The sequence below is a fragment of the Athene cunicularia genome (genome assembly GCF_003259725.1).
Source record: "Athene cunicularia isolate RWA chromosome 1 unlocalized genomic scaffold, athCun1 chr1_part1, whole genome shotgun sequence".
Lineage (NCBI taxonomy): Eukaryota > Metazoa > Chordata > Aves > Strigiformes > Strigidae > Athene > Athene cunicularia.
In genome coordinates this window covers 32,581,392-32,588,344 of record NW_020799091.1, presented here as the reverse complement: position 1 = coordinate 32,588,344, position 6,953 = coordinate 32,581,392, and positions in this window count along the sequence as shown.

The window sequence follows — 6,953 nt, the reverse complement described above, 5'->3', positions numbered from 1 at the left end:
CAATTCTCACATAGCACAGGTGGGACACAAAGTGTCCTCTCATTTTCTCCCCAGTAGTTTTATGTCTCCTACATTAACACTATGTACCCATTAATCCTTGCTTGTGCTTTAATATTGTGTATCCGTCAATGCTTACTCACTTGCTCTCTTTTCGTAGAGTTGCATACCACCTGACTGCAATGATTCACTGTCCTGTCTCTAGAGTACTGATGCAGAGATCAAAAAAGGCCACAGGCAATGTCTAGTGTGGCCCCCACACTTCCCAGCTGTACCACACTACCATAAGACAGGCAGTGAGCTATCTGCAGTTCCCAAGGCATCCAGCCCACTGTGGGAACTCCCCACTTTAACAAGCTACCACCTTGGTGGAGTCAGTTGCAAGCCTCCACCTGGCACAAGAGAAATTAAAATGTCTCTTCAGAGTTCTGTGAATCACTGGGAAAATGATCTTGATGTTCGGGAGGAAGGTTCCAGTTGAGGCTAAGGGGATGGCCATGTCTGTGCACTTGTAAAAGAAGTCCCTAAACCAAAACATGTCATCTCTTGTCATTTCCTGTGCCTGTATCATCAATGCAGCATTTGCTCTTTCCTTCTTCATTTTGTCAGACTTAGTTGTTCTACTGGGTCAGCAACAAAAGGCTGCATTTGTGTGTGAGTAGAGAAAGTGGTTAGGAGACCCTTATTCCTATCCAACATTGGAGGTCAGAGGTAAGGGCAGGAGAAGCAGCACTTCTGAGCAGCAGTATTGCCTCATATGAAACTCATCTCCCAGGTGAGGAACTCAGAAGACTTTCTTGTGTTACCATAGCACTATCAGCCTCAGGTGGCAAATGGAAAAGCTGAGGCTTAGCACAGATTCATACTAGAACACTCCTCAGAGAAGTCAAGTCCATTGGGGTGACATATTTTCACTACAGCTTCACATCAGCATAAGCCTCCTGACAGATTCACAAGGCTGGCAGCAGCATCTTTTTTGAGGAGTAGCTCATTTTGTAAGGAATGGATATAATATGTTCTTGCAAAAACACTTTTTCACAGCAGAAGCTAAATCTCCACTGGAGGATTTCATGGCTAATAACTCATTGTAAAACAGACAAGATCTGGAAGGCATGTGATAATGTCTAAACAAAAAGAACCAGAGCAATGGTGGTAGAGCGAGAAAACCAGTCTAGGTCTCTTCTTCCCAGGTTATAATAGTCTGCTTTCCTGGGGAAAATCACAGTATTTTCAAGGGAGTGGAGAGACTGAAGATGTAATTAGAGTGTCTTTGTAAGGGCTCAAGCCCTGAGCTCCAGTCCAGGAAGAGCAGACTGGCCCACTCCAGAGCAGAGTTCAGATGCCAACCAGCATATATGTATTGCAGATAACCAGTAAGCCTATGCTGCCCACCAAGTTAACTCCCAGTTTTCTCTCAGGTTGTGGCATCCTGATACTGCCTAATTGCTACTTCCTTCCCTGACTCTTTTTTGGAGTGAACTATCTGATCCTCTCCATACAAAACTGAGGGAAGTCCTGGAAACATATGATTCCCAAAAAGTGGCATTGATGAGGATTTGTTCCTTATCAACTCTGGATGGTCCTAACCAACCTTCCAACAATATCCCACCAGGTCTTCTACTGACAAATTCCTGCCATTAGCCCTCCTAACAGCCCTCCCTTGTTATGGAAATACCACTCTGATGGGCTGCAACCCATACCTTAGATTAATTCTGATGCTTCAACCAAAACAAAGAAACCAAACAAAAACAAAACCACCAGAAAAGCAATGATCCCATCTTAGAGCCAAAGAGCCCAGAAGAGACCCAAAAGGACAAATGCTTCACCATGTGTATACAAGGGAAACCACCAGGCTGCTGTAAAGGAACCAGCTCTGAGCAGGGTGCAGACGAGCCACTTTTCCTGTGGACCAGGCATCATTCCAGGTGTGGATGCATTAGCCTCAAAGGAAAGCCTAACACAGAGAAAAAGGGAAACCAACTGACAGTACAGGTGCATCTGTATGTATGTCAACCCCAGATAAGCATGCCCCATCCATGCAGCAATGCCTTGACAGACTGCAAACTGCCTGAAGGCAGCTTGCTATGGCATGTACAAGCCCACTGGCCTTGCTAGGACACCTGGAGTATTGCTGGCTACGGAGAGGGCAACCTTGCAGCACACATGGCCACACTCACCAGCTGCAGTGCATAGCAAGCAAGTGCAGTTTTGAAGGCAGCTTTGTGCAGTCAGCATAGGCAACCTGTGAGTCTGGCACCTGGATCTCTAATCAGGAGAAAAACCTGTTTTCTGAGCATAACAGTGAGTCTCTGTTCCTTCCAGAGGCTGGTACTGCAAATCACCCACAAAGCACAATAGTTTCTCACCAGTTTTCCTTTTATGCTTAAAAGCCAGTTCCAAGACAGGAAGCAAATATTAGCTAAGTAATGATAGTTAATCAGTTGCTTTGGCAATTTCTCCCACATTTCTGTTTGCACATGACCTCACAGAGATGATGGGGACCTACAATTTTATTCCTAGTCAAAGCATAATTATTACTAAATAAAAATATCTTTTTTGGATCTATGTAGAGCCCTTCATCTGAAAAATAAGTCAGACTCATTGTCTGCATTTTAGAGGAGTGAAACTTAACATGTCATACAGGAAGGTTACACTTATTTAGGAATTTCCACTTAGAAAAACAGCAAAATACAAGGATTTTCTCTTTGTAGAGCTGCACCCACCAGTACTTCCTTGTTGTGCAACGGACCTAGTGGGAAATCCAAGGCAAAGTCCCTGGGGCCCAGACCTTCTCTTTGATTTCAGTGGAAGTTATACATCAAAATGTCTTTGCAAAAAAAGCCCTTTGTCTCTCAGAGGGCCTGTTCAGTGGAGGCCTTCTCAAACACAACCTAACAGGCATTGTGTTTATTACAGCAGAGATTATTGTAATTATTATTCAACAGAGAGACATGTGATTCAGATCATCTGCTCTCTAAAGCTACATGCTCAGTCCAAAATCATTGGCCTCAAATATTACTTGACCATGTTTGGTGGTATGAACATAACCTTCTACAACTCAGTTTCCCATCTACATTTGGAAAATACAGTATTTCCCTGTGTCAAGAGTCATATCTTGAGATTAGAGGCATTAAGAAGAATAAACACTCAATTAGTACAGGAATAGGGAACACATTAAACATGCAAAAATAACAGCAAAAGAAAGGATATAACTTGTCTTAGCTTGGTTGGCTAATGACAGGATGAAGAATTGAATGTAGGTAATGTATCTTGGTTCTATCTATGAAATAATCATCAGCTAATATATTTATTCTAGCTGATTTAACAAATTCAAATTATCTCTGAACTGTTCAGGATATTCCAAGGACAGGATTATGACTTACGCTATCTTAAAACAAAAACAAACCATAAAAAGAGGATTCAAAATGGGGTGTAGTATCTAATCGTGCTAACTTGACAGAATGGTTCTGACAGAAAGTACTGCACTGCACATTACATTTTGCAAGTCTAATATAAAAGCGTTTCTACTCTTTGCCTGCAGACGTGATAAGAAGACTCCAAGGCTCATGGAATCAGCATTCCAGTGCATGTCGTCCAGTACCCCATATACTGTGGATTTAGCAAAGCTCGCCTAAAGCTTGTTAAATCCCCCCTCCCACCAAACTCTGTTATTTCTGAAGTAAAGCCAAAAAGATGGAGAAAATATTAATTCAAATTCATCCTGTGGTACAAGAACTTAACAGTTAACGTTCCTTTTTTTCAAAAGGTGGTTGCAAAATTGTTCTTTCTGAAGCTAACTAGTCTGTGCTGCCTTGGTTAAAGCATCATCCTGTAGTAAAATAAGGAAGTGAGGGTGGACAGCTCTCTTCGGTAAAATGCCGTGTAACAACTGACATAATGAAATCCTAATATTTCACAATATCAACATTCAACATAAGCCTGTTCTACTCTGCTAATCTCTTTACAAATTGCTTGCCCTTTTCCCTCTCCAAGTGATTCACATCCTTATGCAATATATTTTGGTCTCATCTATCATAAAGCCCATCTTTTTGGAAGACATTATGCAAATACTTCATTTAATCCCTTTATCAGTAGAATGTCACGTAAGTGTTTTAAAAACCATCCCTCTGAGCCATGTCCAAAACAAGAACATGTATGAGAAATATTAACACCTAGCTTAAAAAACTGTGTTAGTAAGGGTGAGCCATAGTTTTCTGAGACTAGGAAAGGGGCATCATCCTGCAGCAGAATGAGAAACTGAGTACTATTTACAGAGGACGAAATTTCCTTTACACTTTTAAAAATACCACTGACACAAACTGAGCTGATTGAGCTGCCAAAACTGAAAGAAAAAAAAACCTATCCATAATGTCAGAAAAGAAAGATTTTTACTAATAAAGACATAAGAGGAAGACAGAAGGTGAGGTACATGGCAGGCAGAAAGATGAGAAATGATTGGCCACAGATTCTGTGGCTTGGCAGAAGAGCTTGTTACCCTGAAACAAAGCAACCTAGAGACTCTTGAATATATTAATTACGTGTAGCTATAATCTGCCCATGAGTTCAAAACCAAAAGAAATCAAGAAAATATAGCCCTAGTCTGCAAGAAGGGGAAGACAACAGGCAGAAGTAAGAGAGGACAGCAAAAAGGAGAGAGCATAGATGAAAACTGGCATTTTGTTAGAGAACATCAAAATGCATGAAAAGCAAAATATAGAAGAGGTGTGAGTGTGTATGTATGCTGGGGTGGTGAGTAAGAATGAAATCCCATTGTAAGGACACTTAAGGAAAAGCAATAACTACTTCATTAAAAGAAACAAGAACAAAACCAGAGAGTAGGGTATATTCATACAGCATTGCAAATAAAGGCAGAATAAAAGATCCCAGAGTAGGAGGGTCAGAGGACAGTTGGGCTAGGAAAAAGGTGTACTGTTGTGTTGGGATTATGATAGATTTGCGTGGACGGCTAGCCACATGTATAAGAGCAGGAGAAACCTGCATGCAAATGCTTTTAAATAAGAAAGAATAATTGCCCAAGAATAACCTGGAGCAATGACAAGGCAGGGGGCATGTTATTGCCAACAACAGATACTGCTCCTTCAAATGGCATCTCGGAGACAGAGACAGCATGACATTGAAAGGATATATTTACTTTGGTATTATGTTGCAGATAGATTGATTTTCAAAAGTAAAAGTTGACACACAATTAGGAAAGACCCCAGCCTAACAAGGGTTGTCTTCCCATCTGAGCAGCTGCACTTCAGTACACTGCAGCTGAAACTCTCAGACTCTTGCATTTAGTTCCTGTCCCTTCCCCTAAAAGCATATACAATGATGAGAATACCTACTTCTTCAGAAAGACTTGTCCATATAGATGTCTTCAGTCCCAGGGAACAGAGGAACATGGTCTGGACATGGTCAGAGTCATTAATACCAATCCCAACACGTACAGGCACCTGTATAATAAAGACAATACAGAAGGGTCCTTAAAACATCTGCACCACATACCACCATATCACAGGTCCCAACAACAATAAGACCTTTATTAAAAAAAAAAAAAAAAGCACCATTTCTCTAATCCCTGCACATGTTTCTGGTTGGTGGATATAAATACAGCCACTTGGCCAGAGGGAAAAAGCTCCCAGCTGCTTTTATGGCTCTGCACGTTCCAGGCAAACTGCTGCCTCTGTCAACTCACAGAGCAGTACCAGCTTCATGCACCGATGACCCCAGCTGCTCCATGAGCAAGAAATGTGGCTAGCCCAGGCAGGGGACACCAAGCTTTTACTGACCACTTGGCTAAGTGTGCTGTGCGGATTTAAGGGACAGAAAGAAAAAATCCTCTGCTCCACAATAAACCCACATCTGAGTGATGTGGTCCTCTGCTTCTTATTCTTTCTACCTATTTTGCATCTCAGCCCACGGTTGCCTTGACCACCCTAAGGAGGTGATGAGGGAAATGGGTTTTCATGGCAGTTCTACTAATTCTTTCCTTCTCACAGATACAAAGAGGATCTCTTCCCCCTGTATGAGCCAAGCAATGTAAAGCGTAATATGTTCATAGAATCATTTAGTTTGGAAAAGACCTTTAAGATGGTTCAGGCCAACTGTTAACTTAGCACTGTCAAGTCCACACTAAACCATATCCCTAAGTGCCACATCTACAAGTCTTTTAAATACCTCCACAGATGGTGACTCAACCACTTCCCTGGGCAGCCTGTTCCAATGCTTGACAACTCTTTCAGTGAATAATTTTTTCCTAATATCCAATCTAAACCTCAGTCTCACCAAAAACATTAATGACCACTTGCTCTTCAAAAAACAGAATCTTTTGGACTTAGCACAATATCAGAAAGGTCCTCCTTCAGGACTGCATGTTCAGACAGATATCACAATGAAGAGGATATGGAAAATGTCTGAGATGGAATAAAAGATGAGGAAATGTATAGACTATCAGCTGGATACAGCTGCAGTTTTATTTAGTCATTATTATTGTGAATATTTTCACATTAATATTAGATATCCCTAACAAGACCCATAACATGTATTTCAAAGGCTTCATTACCCCCAGGCAAGGAGAATATTCTCATGCCTTTCCTGTGGCATGTACACAGTTAAACCCACCCGACACTTACTCAGCTTCCTTGGAGCACCGCATCAGAGCATTAATATATCTAGGATCAAGGTGTGGCCATTGTATATTCAAACAGCCCAACATTGTGTGGTGTAGATATGCTGCGTTCATGAGAAAGGATAGCGATGACTACAGTCAAGCAGACTAGATGAGCAGTTATTCACATGAGTAGTCCCTTCTCTTCGGCTACATCCATCACTCAGGGTTCAGCAAAAAGAATGCTCACACACATATAACACTTGACCCTAGAAAAAAAAGTCATCATTTGGTTTTATAAACTATTCAAATGTTCTATTTTGCTGTACCTGTAGACATGGACACG